Source organism: Chiloscyllium punctatum, chromosome 12 (genome assembly GCF_047496795.1).
Source record: "Chiloscyllium punctatum isolate Juve2018m chromosome 12, sChiPun1.3, whole genome shotgun sequence".
NCBI lineage: Eukaryota > Metazoa > Chordata > Chondrichthyes > Orectolobiformes > Hemiscylliidae > Chiloscyllium > Chiloscyllium punctatum.
Window position 1 is genome coordinate 60,879,662 of NC_092750.1, and position 18,419 is coordinate 60,898,080.

Genomic DNA, 18,419 nt, shown 5'->3' on the forward strand with positions numbered 1-18,419 from the left:
CAGCAAATAACAATCACTGTCAATGTCAAAGGGTAATGCTGGGGTTTTGTGTGCAGTATCTAAAGAAACTCAATGACCCCACACAATTCACTAAAGTTGTCAAGTTCACTAAAAGCATCTTCAAATGCCATATCTCATCACCAATTCTACTGGTCTCAAATTGATCAATGCACCAGATACCATCATCACTTACTGACAATGTCAATCACAACTTGTGCCTCACAATCCTTGCTTCATCTCATCCTCACACTTTGGATTGTACTCAATGATAAAAATTGTTCTTTTTTACCATATTAAGTAGTGTATAAACAAATGCAACAACACCTAACTGAGAAGACAGAGGCAAAGCTCCATCTCCTCAATCGCTGCCAATGGAATGCCAATGATTGAAGCCATTGCCTGATCATATCTTATCTTCCTTATTCCATTCCCTCTTCATCATTAAGTTTCTTCAGATTTGCAAAATGGTCTAAGCACGCACTTCCTGCTTTCCAGTTCTCTTCTCAGTGCAACCCTACCCTTGTGGCTTTGTCAGTTTAGTTGCTCAAAGTAATAAATAGTGCACAAGCATGAAAGTGTAAGAGGCAGAAGTGGTTAATGATACGAGAACATTTTGCTCTCACACTTGCAAATATCAGGTCAGCTTCTGGCACTACAGGTACTCATACTCTAAAAGCTAATATATGGAGGCAAGATCAGCAAGTGATGAGTCATCAACAGCATGTCACAGATTGTGACTGTGGATCACATAATGACATATTAAACTTTGAATAGCAACATGCATTTCAAGCAGAGGACATGGAGTCAGACTGACTGAGAATGTAATTAAGTGACTGACCAATGTGGATTATCTTCAGCCTTGAGAAAATGTCAACCTGATGGGTGTCAAGGAAACTTCAATGAGAAGGACTTTAAAAAGGTAGAAGTGCATTGTAAATTGAATTGTAATCTCTTGCAAGCTATCTCCTACTGTGACCGTGATGAGAGAAATGATCGCAGATTGTGCAAAAGACACAATTGCGTTTGGTCCATATAAGAATAGAGGTTCTGCTAAAGAAGAGGGGTTAAAAACTTGTTTCACCTCTGGCTGTATGTGCTGTGGGGTGTGCTGTGGGTGAAGATATGTGCTCTGAGGGTGATAGGCTGAGAAAACCCCCAGTAATCCCTGCGCTGCAAGTAAAAATGAAGGAAGTCTCTCTCGTTCTCTCAAAGTCAGAAAGCAAGCAAAATACAATAGTCAGAAGGTGTAGTGAATGGAACCAGGGCAGATCTTGTTGACTGTGAGTTCCTTGATTGGGCTTGTTAACCTGGGCCAATCAGGAGGCACTGGCACACCAACATTAACAGAGGGCTAAAGAGAAAAAAAAATTAACAGAGGATTTTGGATCTCCTCAGTTCAGGGGACTGACTCTGAGCTGGCTGTTTACAGCCACTGTACTGCACACAAGTAAATAAAGGTTGACTTGGTGTCGGGATACCAGCCACTGTGCACTTATTTCAAAAGAAAACACCACAAAGCTAAACATCTCAAAACTAATTGCTCACCTACCATTATCAGTATCGCCCACTGTGACAGCTGTAAGTTTCTATCAACTATTCTGCACAGAAGTCAGAAACTGATCTCTATATCGGTTTTAAATTTTATTTTCTTTTTGACTCACCTGTCATTTCTAACCTGCATTGTGTCCCAGTTTCCCTCTTTCATTAACTCACGAAAGCCTGGTTAAACCAGTTCCTATCAAAACAGAAATGAATTTGGTCTGCTTGAAAGGCAATCCATGAGAGAAGGGATTCATTAACCTTGTGGCACCTGACTAAGTGGGTCAGTTCATCCCTTTTGTTAACAATTTTGTGTATCCCACCTGGAATGGCAATAAAGTTTGGGCCAAGCCCATAACACCAGGCACAAATAACCTCCAGCGTAACATAGGTGCCAATTCTTCAATTAGCAACATTTCTTATAACTTTTCCACCAGAGCACTCCGATTAGAACTTCAATGATGAGGAATGCAAGTAAATGTTGATGTGAGATGTTTACTGGAGTTGTAGAGCTTCCACAGTGACTGTGGTGACTGTCACGGAGCATGGCACCAACCTTGGAACCCATTCTTTCCTGGAGACAGTGTCCAAACCCATTTACACGCTTGTCACAGATATCGAGGGTCTCAGCTTTTAAAGATGCAAAGCGGTAACTACCTAATATCCAAATGCAGCAGTGAAAGGACAGACTGGTCATTCATTACAAGATCAGCTTATTGCCATGTAGGCAGGGAATGGGCATCACTTTAGGGGAGTGGCTGTGACACTCAGGGACAAAGCCCTCTACCCTCTATCAGGACAACAGCATTCATCCTCCTGCTGACAGTATCTCATTGTTTTCTGTTCGCCAGCTAGGCAAGAACGCTGATAGTCAAACTGAGGCAGTGCAGTCCAAAGCCAGACCCTCATTGCCAGAGCTACCTGACCCTATTCTCCAAGGTTGTGTGCATTGAAGATCCACAGCCTTCCACCAGCTAAGCTCTGGCACAGCACTGTGAAGGAGCAAAACCTTGGGCAAAGGCATGCAGAAAATGGGTATCAAAGAAATGTATAACAGTTGCTGTGTTTTGGGTATATTCGTTGAGCTGCAGATTTGCAGATGTTTCATCTCCTGTCTAGGAGGCATCTTCAGTGCTGTGGAGCCTCCTGTGAAGCGCTGCTGTACTGTGTCAGTTGGAATTTATTTGGCTCTGTTCCTGCTTTCTCCAGTTGCCAGTTTCAGTTGTTTGCTGTAGTGGCTGGTATATGGAGTCTAGGTTGATGTGCTTGTTGGTGGATTCAGTTCCTTAGTGCCATGCCTCTAGAAGTTCTCTGGTGTCCTCGGTTTAGATTGTCTTATGATCGTTGTGTTGTCCCAGTTGAATTTGTGGTCCTTGTCATCTGTGTGGGTGGCTTTAAGGGACAGCTGGTTGTGGTGTTTCATAGGTGGTTGGTGTTCATGGATGCAGACTGCTAGTTGTCTGCCTGTTTGTCCTGTATAGTGTTTCATGCAGTCTTTGCATGGAACCCTGCAAATTATGTTAGTCTTGCACATGATGGGTATAGAGTCTTTTGTCCTGTGTGTTGTTGTCTGAGCATGGCTGTTGGTTTATGGGCTGTCATGAATCCGAGTGGTCAGACAAGTCTGGCTGTCAGTACCAAGACATTTTTTATATAAGGTAGCGTGGCTAGTGAGTTTACGTGAGAGCAGGAAACCAACAAACAACTCCCATTCCTGGATGTGATGGTACAAAGAACATAGAATGGTGAATGCACCACAGAAGTGCACAGAAAAGCCGCATACATGGACCAGATCCTGAATTACAACAACAACCACCCGAACACACCCAAGAGAAACTGCATTAGGGCCCTTTTCAAAAAGGGCACAACACACTGCAGTACACCTGAGGGCAATAAGAAGAACACCTCTACAGAGTATTCATCAAGAACAGATATCCCCACAGCTTCATCTGCAAATGCCTAACAGACAAACAATGTGACAAGGACATGCCACAACCCAACTCACTAGCCATGCTACCTTACATAAAAAATGCCTCCACAGGGACAACACAATAATCATAGGACAAGCTAAACATAGGACAGCCAGTGAATTTCTAGAAACATGGCACTCATCCATTGACTCCATCAACATGTACACAGACCTGGACCCAATGTCCTGGCCACTACACGAGCAACCGGAACCGGCAACTGGAAGCAGCAGAAACGCAACCAAATAAATTCCAGAAGACACAGTACAGCCACAACTATTACAACCAGCACCCGAGCTACAAAGCTTTACACAAACCTTGAATTTATAAGAGCAACACCTGTATGGATATTTGATAGTTTGTTTGATAATGTATGTCTGGAATTGTTGTTCTCTGGGATGTTTTATTTCATTATGTAGTCAACAGTAAGCATTCCAAGTATTAACAATGGTCCTTAACAGAAGGTTGGTAATGTTTGGAACACCTACTGAATGGGGAATTGAGATTTCATTCAATGCAGTCAGATGGGCTGTTCATAGAGACCTCAGCCAGAGAAGGGATGTGCGTCTTACCTTCTCTCTTCTCTAGACTGGCAGACATGGGAGAAAGTCACTGAGTAACAGGATGTCTCTTTACTTCAAGTTTATCTGAGTTTTGTGAAATCACTTTCTTTGTGAAGAGATCTGGGATTGAGACAAAACATATTTGTGCCAACTGTGGAATCTTGTCCGCTAACTCTATCTATAGAGGACTTTCTGTCGTTGGAACATGGACTGAACAGAAAGAGAAACACACAGCTTTATTCACAAATTTCAGTAAATTAAATTCAAGTGTATTTGTACCATGTGCTTCAGCTAATTAGTTTGGAATAATTGCCCGTACAATATACATGTTCCCTTGAACTTCTAAGAACAAATAACAAATATAGGTAACAGGGATTGCTGTGACAACCTCAGGTTGCCACCTAATAATTCAGCCAGTGAAGAGTGCCATGATTTTACTTATTTATCCATGGGATGTGGGGATCACGAGCAAAGCTAATATTGTCCATTTCTAATTGGCTTTGAGACAGTGGTGATGAATCAAAAAACAACTGAGTGGTTTTCTAGACAATTCCGGGGGACAATTAAGAATGAATTATATTATTGTCACTGTTTACCTGATACTAGTTTCATAGCAATATTTGTCTTAGATTAATTAAACATGATGAGCTAACACATAAAAAGAACATTATGGCTATGGAAGACTCTTTGATTCTAAGGTGCTGCTCTGTCATGTTGCTTCTGCAAGGATGTTCATCATAGAATCAAATGATGTTTAGTGCTCAAGAGGCCATTCAGTCCATCATATCCATCAGTCTCACCAAGAAGAATTCAGCTACTTCCAATCTTCTGCATTTCCTCATAGTCTTATGATCTTTTTTCTCTCATCAGATCATCTGATGCCCTTTTTTAGAGCTGAATCTGGCACCACCACACTCTCAAATAAAATCCCAAATCCTAACTACTAGCTCCATAAAAACAATTCTCCTTATATCACCTTGAGTTCTTTTACCATTCCTCTCAACACTGCTTTCTGCAGTTCTCAACTTCATCTACCAATAGGAACAGTTTCATCTCATCTCATCTGTCCAGGTTGTTCATATCTTTGACATCTTTATCAAATCTCCTAAGAACCATTTCTTGTCCAAGGAGAACAAGGATCTCTTATCCAAGGACTCAGCTATCCACCTAACTAAAATCCATAAACTTTGGAAACATCCACGTGAATCTGAACCATCCCTGAGAACTTATTCACCTCTTTACTAGGGTGTAGAGACCAGAACTGGATGCAATATTCCAACTGAAACTCAGACAATGTTCACCATAACATCCTTTGTTTTGTATTCTATGATTCTACCTATAAAGACATATACTTTATTGAATATTTTCTCATCCATTACTTTCCAACAATTGACTCTGTGCCTCTGTCCAACTGAGGTTCTCCAGTATTCTCTGCTTTTTGTATTGTCTCCTCATTTTTCTTCTTAACACTCACACTTCATTTTCTCTACATTAAATTTCATCTGCTACACATTGTCCCCATTGCATCAACTTGTCCTCTTGAATTCTATAACTGCTCCTTTCAATTTTCACAATACTTCCAGGTTTTATGTAAACTGTAAAGTTTGAAATTGTCTCCTGCACACTCACATAGATTAGGTAAAGCAGTACATCGAACACCTAGCTTGAGTATCCCGCATAGAAATTTTCCTGTCTGAACAACAACTGCCTTCTGCTGCTCTCTGTTTTCGTGTCATGCAGCCAACTTTATATCCTTGGAGTCATTGTTCATTTTGTCCCATGAGCGTCCTGACAAATTTTGATGGAATCTTGTTTTGCAATGTTTTCAAATCTCCTGTAGTGATTTCACTTGCTAAGAATCAAACCTGGCACTCACATAGCTCTAATGTCTTGGTGAATTTAAACAATGATTGACAGAGGCAACTTTGTCAAAATAAATAGATGAGATGGTTTATTGTGACAGTATGCCTAAATGCTTTGTCACATTTACACACATCCTTCAGTTTTCATTATATCTGCAGTTTATGAATGTACAAAGCACAGATGGGACAATTAGCACTACATCACACCACTTACTTGCAATATATAAGTTCTCTGTCTTGTGACTTTACAAAATGGAAAGAAATCATACAACGACAGCACTGCGTGTAGGCCAAAACTGCTGTTTAGATTCATTTATGTTTACAAGAATATATATACAGGCGTTGAAAGCATCCTTACCGTAAGTATAATCATGACAATTACACTTCCTACAGGTTGGGTTAACCTCTTTGTAGTAGACCTCCAAAACCCCTTTCAGCAGGTAGATTTGATATTGTCCACAATCTACCAGACTAACTGTTTATGGTACAGAGATGTATTGTGTTTAATTAGATGCTTGTTTTACTGTTTGATAATCCAACAAGATGCTACATTCATTAAACATAAGAATATCTCTATCCTAATTGGTTAATCAAAACTCATTAACCCGCATGTTTTTGCATCTAACATCTCCTATTTTGAATGTTAGTGAATTACGAACCAGCTCCATGTTAACTGGAAGGACAGACATTTTTGAATAAAGCCTAAATAATGTTAGATATATGCCAAAATGAAAGTTGCAATTCAATCTCTCTTCTAGTTTTATTTTGAAAAACATTTTTTTCACTATTGCATTCAGAAAATTCAGGTAATGTTTCAGCACTGATGGATAAGCATTGCATCAACCAAAGATTACCAAGGTCACACACGGCTGATATAAAATTGATTAAAATCAGGAGTCCATCAGTTTGAAAGGAAATAATTTCTCCGTTCCTCATTATTATAACACACAATGACTTGCACCATTTAAACTTGCTTAAGATAATGTCAGCAATGTTGCGATCCACATTCCAGGTTATGCCTCCAAGCTGCATGTCATTTCTTTCAGCCAACTTAATTATATCCTATTTTTAAGACTCAACTTAAACTGCAGCTTTAAAAGTCAGGGAAATTTATTGCTAGTTACACATTTAATTTACTCATCCCAGGATAGACAATATACAACCATTGATCTGTTTATTGAGTGTTTTATAGAACATAGAACATAGAAAAGTACAGCACAGAACAAGCCCTTAGGCCCACAATGTTGTACTGAGACTTAATCCTAATGTAAAATATAGTAACTTAACTTATGCACCCCTCAACCCACTGGTATCCATGTGCATGTCCAGCAGTCGCTTAAATATCCCCAATGACTTCACTTCCACCACCACAGCTGGCAACGCATTCCATGCATTCACAATTCTCTGCGTAAAGAACCTACCTCTGATGTCTCCTTTATACCTTCCTCCTAATACCTTCAAACAATGACTTCTCGTACTAGTCAATCCCGCCCTGGGGAAAAGTCTCTAGCTATGACTCTATCTATGCCTCTCATTATTTTGTACATCTCGATCAGGTTTCCTCTCTTCCTCCTTCTCTCTAGAGAGAAAAGTCTGAGCTTATTTAACTTTTCTTCATAAGGCAAGCCCTCCAGTCCAGGCAGCATCCTGGTAAACCTTCTTTGCACCCTCTCCAAAGCCTCTGTATCTTTCCTGTAGTAGGGCGACCAGAACTGGACAAAATATTCCAAGTGTGGTCTCTCAAGGACTTGTAGAGCTGAAGCAAAACCTCATAGCTCTTAAACTTGATCCCCCTGTTAATGAAAGCCAAAACACCATATGCTTTCTCAACAACCCTATCCACTTGGGTGGCAACTTTGAGGGATCTATGAACTTGCACACCCAGATCTCTCTGTTCCTTCACTCTGCCAAGAATCCTGTTTTTAAACCTATATTCAGCATTCGAGTTCGACCTTCTAAAATGCATCACTTCACATTTATCCAGGTTGAACTCCATATGCCATTTCTCAGCTCAGCTCTGCATCGTGTCTACGTCGCACTGTAGCCTGCAGTAGCCCTCTATACTATCGATGACACCTCCAACCTTTGTGTCATCTGCAAATTTACTAATCCGCCCCTCAACCTCCTCATCCAAGTCATTTATAAAAACTACAAAGAGCAGAGGCCCAAGAACAGAGCCTTGCGGGACCCCACTCAACACTGTCCTCCAGGCAGAATACTTTCCATCTACAACCACTCTCTGCCTTCTGTCAGTAAAGCCAATTCTGAATACAGATAGCCACATCTCCCTGTATCCCATACTTCCTGACTTTATGAATGAGCCTACCATGGGGAATCTTATCATATGACTTGCTGAAATCCATATACACCACATCCACTGTTCGACCGTTGTCGACCTGTCTTGACATCTCCTCAAAGAACTAAAGAACTAAGAAATGCTACAGAACTTATAGACTGTAGCATTTCATCATTCTTACAATGTTTTCTATCAGAATTTTCCACATGAAGACTTCTAATAGCTGACAGATTAGCATTTGTGAGGATTGGGTGGTCTAATGAACTGAACACTCAACTTTCAACTTTGAAAACTGAAGATCTTCCTTTAGTGGACATCTACTCTGAAGGACATGAGTAAGTGCAATATTTAACAATGTCAATCCACACCATTGTAGCTTTAGACCACATTTTAAACATGCATCACTGCAATGGGCCGTATTGCTTAGTGTTATAGACCAGACCAATCCCCTCCAAATATATTCAGGAGATTATCTAGAGCCTAGCTTTTCCTTATTTTATAGGTAAAGTGCAAGGTGTTGCATTCTAGATGCAATTCGATTTGTCAAACTACTCGACGCAAAGCAAAGCATACTTTATTCATACACTATAGTTAAAATATATAAGAAAGAAGAAATTGGAATAACTTTACACTATAGAAAAACTTAATAGAATAATAGATTGTTTAACAACTAAGCATTATCTCTTCCAATATACAGTAACAATTCAAACACACTTTTGGCAAAAGGTAAATTCAGTAAATAGATTGTCTCACACGCAACTCCAGCCACAGGAAGAGAACCCTTAGTTTCAACTGTAACTGAGAGAGGAAAAAACAGTTTCCACATCCAGCTTCAAGACATCAGCAACTACTACTGAAGAACTAAAATTAAAAACCCTGGTTCTGTGCGAACTTAACCCCACCCCTTCAGGCTGCTTCTATTGTTAGAGCTTTAAAAAGAAAAACTCCAAGGCCTCACAAGCTATTTAGTTTGAGTTTTCAATGGATAACTACTTGCATCTGCCAAAAACCTCTCTTCAAAACAAAACCAGGACAAAATACAGCTCTTAAAACCACAGTTAGAGACAGGATGCCATAAAACATAGACAATGAGCAAGAGAAGAGAAAATGGGTTAGAGGTATGCTACATGGCCTGAATGAAGAAAGCTCTGCCAAACTTAATTATAGTTTAGTTAGACATAAAAGGTCAGCTGCTTCTATTCTGTTCCACCAGGATGGATAAAAGCACTGATACTGAAATTCTGAAAGTGTTCCATTTTACCATATTAAAGCCCTACACTGAAGAGTAAAATGATAAGAAAAAGGCCACCTCTTATTCCATACATTTGGGCAATATGTCAAACACTAGCTGATGCAAAACATAAAAAAAGTTTAGCTTTTAACTGCTGTACTGCAATAGTTAATATAATTATGGCAAATTACATGACAGTCGGTTAAAATTCTCTTTAAATAAAGTCCAAGTCCAAGCAAATAATCCATCCTTACAGAATTGACAAAGTCACAGACATTTCCCTTCAACAACTTTCTGCACATTCGCCAAATTCCACTATTGTCTCTCCCCTGAGACTCACAGCCACTAAGCTAACTTACTGATATTTCCCACTTAGTTGTAAGAAATAAACTTTGACTGGCTTTGATTACCTTTAAGCAGCTAAACAGCACATTTGCTCATATGGACGCTTTCTCTGGAAGCACCACCTGCATCTGACCATTGCCCTTGCCTTCTCTATGTTATAGAAGCTGACGCTCATCGGGGAGGCGATAGCCTAGTGGTATTATGGCTGGACCGTTAATCCAGAAACCCAGGAAATGTGCTGCGGACCTGAGTTTGAATCCCACCATAACAAATGGATAACCATAACAATGAATAATCTGGAATTAAGAGTTGTCTAATGATGACCATGAGTTGATTTTTAGGAAAAACCCATCTGGTTCACAAATGTCCTTCAGGGAAGAAATCTGCCAGCCTTACTTAGTCTGGCCTACATGTGACTCCAGATCTATATCAATGTGGTTGACTCTTAACTGCTCTCTGGGCAACTGGGCATGGGCAATAACTGCTGGCCTAGACAAACACCCACATCCCTTGAATGAATAAAAAAATGTAAGCGATTAGTAACAATTTTTTTGTCAAAAGAAAATCTGACAGTCACAGCAATTAAAGTCAAATAATCATTTACTCCAAATTTAGAACAAGTTTCCAAAAAAACTTTAAGCCTTTAGCACACACTGTAAAGTGATACCATCATTAACTAAACTAAAAAAAAAAGCTTTGTGTCCTGTGATAACACTTGATAGGAAGCCAGAATCAGTGGCTTTTTTCTAATAGGCAACGAGCAATTAACTGATTTAGAGTAACACATAGAATTATAGAATGAGAATAATTACAGCACAGAAGAAGGCTATTCAGCCCATTGTATCTGTGCCAGCTCTTTGCAACAGCAACTTGCCTTGTTTGATGCAACTCTTCCAATTAACCGTCACTTGCAATTGTTTCCACTCAATTCCCTTTTGAAAGCCACAATTGAATAGTGCACTCGTGGGGCTTAATTGCTTACGGTTGCCAGGACAATTGCACAGTCTGTCATGTGATTTATCATGCAGTTGTAAGGAGGCATCAACTTTTACTGAAACGAAAGCTGATAGAATGCATTACATCACCTGTGAACTGTGTTAGTTTATGACGGAGCAGGATTAATGGATGCAGCATAAGGATCCATGGCTATCAACATTTGTCTCACAGATGAAGCAGGACGAAGAGTCAGTAACCACCTTTATTGAGAAAGCAGGAAAATTGGTAGAGGGACAGGGAAGCATGTGAGATCCAGTATTAAATAATGCTAACAGCCTGATTTTAACTCTAGGTTGGGAGTAGTACTACTAAAGGCAGCAGAATAGGGGCAGACCACATTGGAGATTGCTTGTTATATGCTGACATGAAAGCTTGGGGATGTCAATTCCAAACTTCATCTACAAACGTCATCTGGGCACTGGTGAGGCAAATTAGGCTTTTTCGCACCATTTAATACCAGATCTCAAAATTCCCTTTTCTTTCAACAATCCATAATTTTGCTACTTTCTTTATAAGGGTGATTTCTTACCCTATGCATTCCTTCATCCAGGAAGATTTCTAGCAATGGGACACCTCCATTTAGGAACCTCTTAAAGCTATCTGCTCCAAACTGCGCCATCACAGAGGAAGGTGGTTGGGACAGAAGTTTGGAGGGATGTTAGGAGTGAAGCTACAGGAAGGGACACCAAAGTATCCTTGTGAAGACTAAAAGGGGAAAGCCCCTCCCATGGTGCTGATCCAAACAGAAGAATTAATAGGAGGAAAATCAAAGGTAGGTATAGAGGAAATGGAGAGAAAAAAGAAGGGTCCTCAATTCTACTCAAGTACCACAGGACTGAAATTAGAGCAACTGTCTTACTAAAGTCTTGACAAGGAATGTTTCATTCCACAAAATAGCACTCATTTTTCTCTGCACTCCAAGTCTGCTTTCCTAGAAACCTTATTACAATGCAGAATATTGGGCTCATTCACCCAATTCTTGATGCAATTTACTGTGCCAAATCATCTCTGTAACTGTAAGCATGGACATTGATTGCTATTTGTGACACGAGACCTGAGCTCTTGATTAGTGGTGTTGAGTTTGGCCTTCTTCTGAACTTAAGTTTTTTCTATTAGTGGAAACATGGAACCCTGACACCATTTTAACTGCAGTGTTCAAAGTGTTCTACTGATATAGACTCACAAGACATTAAAAAAATTGAAGTTTTCTACTTAATCTCAGTTCAATAGCTTGACAATTTGACAGATGCGTATGTGCCACTGTTTATCTTTTGTCATGGTTTGATTTTGTTAAATTGAAACAGAAGAATGTAATTATAATGTGCATGAATTTATTAGTTATCATTGCTGGTGCATGAACATCTTACAGAAGCAGGAGCACAGACTTGGCCCTGTGTTATAGACTAAAATTGTATAAAAAAGCTTTGAGGTTTGATGTGTCATGAATTCTGAACAGCTATTAATTTGGCACTTAAAGAATAATCTGAAGCCAATACCTAGCCAAAAGGAGAGATGATTGACTAATCTGCCTGTATTACAGTCTCACTTATTCCACTCCCTTTTGAAACTTAAACTATGTTTATGGGAGGAGTGTTAAACGGGTGGCAGAGCAGATGCGCTGCCACACGTTTGGTTTAAATGGGCACCCTGGTGATTTCTGGCAGCATTCTGACAGTCACGTTGTTTGCTAAATTGAAGATACAGGAGTCTTCAACACTGGGGGAACAACAGCCTGCACATTTGGGCCAAATGACGTGTGAGATGGTGGACAGGGAAAGAAATAGGATTGGAAAGAAGCAAGTTTGATAGTGATAGAAAGAGTTGGTGTTTATAAAGAACCATTCATGATTTCAAGATGTTCTACAGTTCTTAGCCACCAATAAAGTACTTTTGAAATGTAAGTACTACAGAAAATACCAAGGTCCACAACATCAACATGATAATGACCAGTAAATCTATGCTTGATGGTGATAACTTTTGGTCAAGATACAGGTGAGATTTTCTTGCTCTCCATTGCTGATGTCAGATATTTTACTTCAACCTGTAAATGGAGAAAGGTCTTTGGTTGAAGGCCTAATCTGAAAGATAACAATCTCATAGCATTACTATACTGCATTGTCAAGATTATGATCAGTTGTTCTTTTATCTATTACTTTAGACATTTTTTCAGTTGGATCCTATATATTTACAAGGGGTTGCTTTTGTTTTAGATTCGATTTAATATGGTCAGCCAGGCTACTCACTTCTGACTGCTATAAAGTGACTCCTGCTGGAAAATGTAAACAGGATTGTCCCATTCAAACAAAAACAGAAATTACTGGAGAAACTCAGCAGGTCTGGTAGCATCTGTGAAGAGAAAGCAGTCAACGTTTTGTGTCCAGGGACCCTTCCTGTATCTTCTATCATTGAAGCACCTTCTAGCACTCAATGATCCAGGCTGATTCTAAAGATGCCACCTGGGCAAACTACTTGCTTTATCTGTGGAGAGAGAAACAGAGTGGAAATATGAAATAACTCACCTTTAGAAGGTGTTTTATGGTTCTGAAGAAAGATCGTTTGGACTTGAAATCCATGTTAACTTTGTCTATAGCAAGATGTGGAGGAGCTGGTTGTGATCTGGGGTGGACAAAGTTAAAAATCACACTAAACCAGGCTATAATCAAACAGGTGTATTTGGAAGCACTAGATTTCGGAGCGCTGCTACTGGAGCCAGATCATAGGACACAGAATTTATAGTAAAAGATCAAAGTGTCAGACAACTGATGTGATGTATTGAACAAACCTAAATTGCTGTTAACTCTTAATCACTTCGAATTGCAGGTTTTAGGGTTCAGGTTTTGAATCATAAGCATGTAAATTCTTTCAAGTCACATTCTCGAGATAACTTACGTTTTATAAAAAAAAGTGACATCTCAGTTCAGACAATGCATTAAATGTGTGTGGTTAGAGTCTGGCCATAATCCAATCTTGAATCAGATTGGTTCTATTAGCAAAGTAAGAATTTATAAAATGTCACATGGATGTCAGTGGTGCCTGGCATGGGACGTTTTTAAATAGTTTTAAGTGTAACCTACAGAAAGTCTGCAGTAGTGAGTAGACTGGGTTCTTTGTTGATTATATGTTTTTTGAGCTATGTCTTTTAAACTTAAAATATAAGCCATAACTATTAAGATGGTGTTATTTTCTGGGTCTGTAGATTGTGAAGGAGCAAAAATGGCCTTCAGTAGAGTGATATGCGCTTCTTGTCAGATGTGGGAGTTTCAGGAAAGTTTACGGGTTACTGTGGATTATATCTGCAATAAATGCTGTTGGCTGCGAATCCTATCAGATCAATGGATCAGTTGGAGAGACAATTAGAGGCAATGAGGAATTTGCAACGCAATGACATGCAATGGATGGCAGTCATAGGAAAGGGGAAAAGTCTGAGATACAGTCACATAGATGGGTTAACTCCAGGAAAGGTAAGAGAGGCAGGCAGTTAGTGTAGGAGTCTTCTGTGGCTATCCTCATTTCAAACAAATATGCTGTTTTGGAAAATGTAGGGGTGATGGATTCTCAGGGGAACATCGCATGAACAGCCAAGTTTCTGGTACTGAGACTGGCTCTAATGCAATGAGGGGTAGGTCGGATTCCAAGAGATCAATTGTGTTAGGGGACTCTCTAGTCCGAGGTACAGACAGATGTTTCTGTGGCCAGCAGTGAAAAATCAGAATGGTGTGTTGCTTCCCTGGTGCCAGGATCAAGGATGTCTCAGAGAGGGTGCAGAATGTTCTCACGGGGGAGAGAGGCCAGCAAGAGGTCATTGTCCACATTGGTACCAACGACATAGGAAGGGAAAAGGTTGAGATTCTGAAGGGAGATTACAGAGAGTTAGGCAAGAATTTAAAAAGAAGGTCCTCGAGAGTAGTAATATCTGGATTACTCAAGTGCTACGAGCTAGTGAGGGCAGGAATAGGAGGATAGAGCAGATGAATGCATGGCTGAGGAGCTGGTTTATGGGAGAAGGATTCACATCTTTGGACAATTGGAATCTCTTTTGGGGTAGAAGTGACCTGTACAAGAAGGACGGATTGCACCTAAATTGGAAGGGGACTAACATACTGGCAGGAAGATTTGCTAGAGCTGTTCGAGAAGATTTAAAGTAGTAAGGTGGGGGGTGGGACCTAGAGAGATAGTGAGGAAAGAGATCAATCTGAGACTGGTACAGTTGAGAACAGAGGTGAGTCAAACAGTCAGGGCAGGCAGTGACAAGGTAGAACTAATAAATGAAACTGCATTTATTTCAATGCAAGTGGCCTAACAGGGAAGGCAAATACACTCAAGGCATGGTTAGGAACATGGGATATCATAGCAATTACAGAAACATGGCTCAAGTATGGGCAGGACTGGCAGCTTAATGTTCCAGAATACAAATGTAACAGGAAAAATAGAAAGGGAGGCAAGAGAGGAGGGAGAATGGCATTTTTGATAAGGGATAGCATTACAGCTTTACTGAAGGAGGATGTTTCTGGAAATACATCCACGGAAGTTATTTGGGTGAAACTGAGAAATAAGAAAGGGATGATAACTTTATTGGGATTGTATTATAGACCCCTAACAGTCAGAGGGAAATTGAGAAACAAATTTTGTCAGGAGATCTCAGCTATCTGTAAGAATGATAGTGTGGTTATGGTAAGGGATTTTAACTTTCCAAACATATACTGGGGCTACCATACCATTAAGGGTTTAGATAGAGAGGAATTTGTTATGTGTATTCAAGAAAGTTTTCTGAAACAGTATGTGGATATACCTACTCGAGACGGTGCAAAATGTGACCCATTCTTGAGAAATAAGGCAGGACAGGTGACTGAGGTATCAGTAGGGGAGCACTTTGGGGCCAGCAATCTTAATTCTATTAGAGTTAAAATAGTGATGGAAAAGGATAGACCAGATCTAAAAGTTGAAGTTCTAAATTGGAGAAAGGCCAATTTTGACGATATTACGCAAGAACTTTCAAAAGCTGATTGGGGGCAAATGTTTGCAGGAAAAGGGGCGGCTGGAAAATGGGAAGCCTTCAGAAATGAGATAATGAGAATCCAGAGAAAATATATTCCAGTTAGGATGAAATGAAAGGCTGGTAGGTATAGGGAATGCTGGATGACTAAAGAAATTGATGGTTTGGTTAAGAAAAAGAAGGAAGCATATGAAAGGTATGTACAGGATAGATTGAGTGAATCCATAGGAGAGTATAAAAAAGTAGGAGGATACTTAAGAGGGAAATCATGGGACATGAGATAGCTTTGGCTATTAGAATTAAGGAAAATCCAAATGGTCTTTACAAATGCATTAAAGACAAAAGGGTAACTAGGGAGAGAATAGAGCCCCTCAAAGATCAGCAAGATGGCCTTTGTGTGGAGCCACAGAAAATGGGGGAGATATGAAACAAGTATTTACTGTGGAAAAGGAGATGGAAGATATAGACTGTAGGGAAATAGATGGTGACATCTTGAAAAATATCCAGATTACAGAGGAGGAAGTGCTGGATGTTTTTAAAAGCATAAAAGTGGATAAATCCCCAGGACCTGATCAGGTGTACCCTAGACTTCTGTGGGAAGCTAGGGAAGTGATTGCTGGGCCTCTTACTGAGATATTTGTATCATCGATAGTCACAGGTGAGGTGCCGGAAGATTGGAGGTTAGCTAACATGGTGCCACTCTTAAAGAAGGGTGGTAAGGACAAGCCAGGGAACTATAGACCAGTGAGCCTGACGTCAGTGGTGGGCAAGTTGTTGGAGGGAATCCTGAGGAACAGGATGTACATGTATTTGGAAAGGCAAGGACTGATTCGGGATAGTCAACATGGCTTTGTGCGTGGGAAATCATGTCTCACAAACTTCATTGAGTTTTTTGAAGAAGTAACAAAGAGGATTGATGAGGGCAGAGTGGCAAATGTGATCTATATGGACTTCAGTAAGGCGTTCGACAATGTTCCCCATGGGAGACTGATTAGCAAGGTTAGATCTCACAGAATACAGGGAGAACTCACCATTTTGATACAGAACTGACTCAAAGGGAGAAGAGAGAGGGTGATGGTGGAGGGTTGTTTTTCACACTGGAGGTCTATGACCAGTGGAGTGTCACAAGGATCAGTGCTGGGTCCTCTACTTTTCGTCATTTATATAAATGATTTGGATGTGAGGATAAGACGTATAGTTAGCAAGTTTGCAGGTGACACCAAAATTGGAGGTGTAGTGGGCAGCGAAGAAGGTTGCCTCAGATCACAACAGGATCTTGATGAGATGGGCCAATGAGCTGAGAAGTGGCAGATGGAGTTTAATCTAAATAATTGTCAGGTGCTGCATTTTGGGAAAGCAAATCTTAGCAGGACTTAAACACATAATGGTAAGGTCCTAGGGATTGATGCTGAACAAAGAGACCTTGGAGTGCAGGTTCATAGCTCCTTGAAAGTGGAGTCACAAGTAGATAAGATAGTGAAGAAGGCGTTTGGTACACTTTCCTTTATCGGTCAGAGTATTGAGTACGGGAGTTGGGAGGTCATGTTGCAGTTGTACAGGGCATTGGTTAGGCCACTGTTGGAATATTGCATGCAATTCTGGTCTCCATCCTATCGGAAAGATGTTGTGAAACTCGAAAGGGTTCAGAAAAGATTTACAAGGATGTTGCCAGGGTTGGAAGATTTAAGTTATAGGGAGAGGCTGAACAGGCTGGGGCTGTTTTCCCTGGAGCGCCGGAGGCTGAGGGGTGACCTTATAGAGGTTTACAAAATTGTGAGTGGCATGGATAGGGTAAATAGACAAAGTCTTTTCCCTGGGGTCAGGAAGTCCAGAACTAGAGGGCATAGGTTTAGGGTGAGAGGGGAAAGATATAAAAGAGACGTGAGGGGCAACTTTTTCATGCAGAGAGTGGTGCGTGTATGGAATGAGTTGCCAGAGGATGTAGTGGAGGCTAATACAATAGCAACATTTAAAAGGCATTTGTATGGGTACATGAATAGGAAGAGTTTGAAGGGATATGGGCCGGATGCTGGCAGGTGGGACTAGATTGGGTTGGGATATCTGGTCGGCATGGGCGAGTTGGACCGAAGGTTCAGTTTGTGTGCTTTACACCTCTATGAGTCTATGAGTAACTGTCTACATATTGTATGCTTTTTGAACAAAATAGAAAGTATCTGCAAATATAAATCTAGAAATGCATTTTATAAATTGGCTGAGCTGAGATATCACCTTTTTTTAATAAGACCTTCAGTTATTTTGGGAATGTGGCTTGAAAGAAGTTCTGGGAATGCATATTAATGATCCAAAACCTGCAACCCATTCTAAGTGGGTAAGACTTAACAGCAATCTTGAGTTCTTCAATACATTGCATCAGTTGTCTGACACTTTGATCTTTTACTATAAATTCTGTGTCCTATGATCCTGCCCCACAAACTACCTGATGAAAAAGCCTGTACTTTCAAATAAACCTGCTGGATTCTAACCTGGTGCTGTGTGAGTTTTAACTTTGTCTATACCAGTTGATATATTGTAAGTATCTTGTTACCGTATCCTTTATATTGCATTTTACTCAATGGTGATATTAGATTAACTGGTTGATAATTCCCTCTCTACTCCATTCCTCTTTA